The sequence below is a fragment of the Limulus polyphemus genome, unplaced genomic scaffold, assembly GCF_000517525.1.
Source record: "Limulus polyphemus unplaced genomic scaffold, Limulus_polyphemus-2.1.2 Scaffold14048, whole genome shotgun sequence".
Taxonomy (NCBI): domain Eukaryota; kingdom Metazoa; phylum Arthropoda; class Merostomata; order Xiphosura; family Limulidae; genus Limulus; species Limulus polyphemus.
The window spans coordinates 1-2,153 of NW_013679658.1; positions in this window are offsets into that span (position 1 = coordinate 1).

Sequence of the window (2,153 nt, forward strand, 5' to 3'; positions counted from 1 at the left end):
AAAATATTTTTTAGTTCGTCTCCAAGCAACAACAATAAAATATTTTTGTTTAGTTCGTCTCCAAGCAACAACAATAAAATATTTTTGTTTAGTTCGTCTCCAAGCAACAACAATAAAATATTTTTGTTTAGTTCGTCTCCAGCAAGAACAATAAAATGTTTTTGTTTACTTCGTCTCCAAGCAACAACAACAAAATATTTTTGTTTAGTTCGTCTCCAAGCAAGAACAATAAAATATTTTTGTTTAGTTCGTCTCCAGCAACTACAATAATATATTTTTGTTTACTTCGTCTCCAAGCAACTACATTAAAATATTTTTGTTTAGTTCGTCTCCAAGCAACTACAATAAAATATTTTTGTTTACTTCGATTCCTGTCACCGAACATGCTAGCCCTTCCAACCGTAGGGGCGTTATAATGTGATTGTTAATTCCACTTTTGGAAAAAGAGTAGCCCAAGAGTTGACGACAGGTTGTGTTGAGTAGCTGGCTTTCATCTATTCTATCAATTTTAAATTAGGGTTGACTAGCGCAGATGACCATCGAGTAGCTTAGAGCAAAATTCGATAAACAATCAAACGAAGCTCCTGTGATATTTCGATTTTTTAAAGGGTCTCACTTTGATTTGCCAACATTAGCGTGTTGTATAAAGAATTGAAGTTTTTACCGATTTTGTTAATTCTATAACTATTAAGTTGGATTAGTGTTTACCAGACATATGTTTTAACCAGGTATGTGTTTTTACCAGATGTAGGTTTTGAGTTTTAGTTTATTATTTTGTCGCATGAAAATTATTCTTCATCTAATATTTTTTTAGGGATTAATGAAAAGATTTAAGAGCCAAATCCAGTCTCCCAGTGGGTGAGTGGTAAAGTTATCAACTTATAATGCTAGAATCTGGGGTTTGATTCCCTGTGCAGATAGTCTATCGTGAAGCTTTGCATTAAAACATAAAAAAACCAGCCAAGAGCAAGAAAGACTTTTAAATGTTGAGCCTGTTTCTGAAAGTATATACCTTAAATTTACCACGCTAGATGGCGCTATAAATATAATTTGTATATTGTTAAATTTGTTTGTTTGTATGTATGTAGTTAAGCACAATGCTACAAAAGGGCTATATGTGCTCTGCCCACCACGGGTATGGAAACCCGGTTTCTAGCGTTGTAAGTCCGCAGACATACCGCTGTGCCACTGGGGGGGGGGTCGAAAGAGAAATTGAAACACATCATTTACACTACGTTTTCCTCCATCACTTTGCTTTCTTTGTTTCCTCAATATTCTGTAAAGTCTGTCCACGCTAGATTTTGTATTCAAAGGGTATTTCAAGTTGGTAAATCGCTGATTCCCACCGATGCGTTACATAGATAAGAATAATGACATCCTGCATTATTGAGAATTTATTATAATTCTCTGTTAATTTAAAAGAAATAGCGGGAGAGTAAAGCTCACTTGTAGATTAGATACGAAGAAGTTCGAGTTGTCTTAATCTTTGGAGATCAGAAGATAATCCGCTCAATACTGTATTGACAGTGGATTATCCATGAAACAGAATTTTATACTGTACAAGTTTTGAGATTAGAAGGAGGATTAAACCATCATTGAACTCTTAATAGTTGTTCTTATCTGAACTGTTTACATAGATTATAGTCAATTTCAGTTTGTAAGCCTAACTTTTATCTCATAACACTGTTAGATTAAGGACTAATTTCTATATAAACGTGTTCTGGATCTGTGATTATGCCATTTTTGTTTTTCATAAAAAAATATTAAAAACAACCCCTAATCTGTAAATATATTCAGCTGTAAGGTTGTCTTTTCTTGATCACCAGAGACAAGAATAAGACAAAAACTTTATTTTATTGGTTTTGTTTTACATTATATGACATTAACTTTGATCGTTCTACGATCATGGAAATGTTATAACTCTGTAAGTTAACTAACAATATATATATATATATATGTAATGTTATAACTCTGTAAGTTAACTAACAATATATATATATATATATGTAATGTTATAACTGTGTATGTTAACTAACAATATATATATATATATATGTAATGTTATAAATGTGTATGTTAACTGACAATATATATATATATATATGTAATGTTATAACTCTGTAAGTTAACTAACAATATATATATATATATAT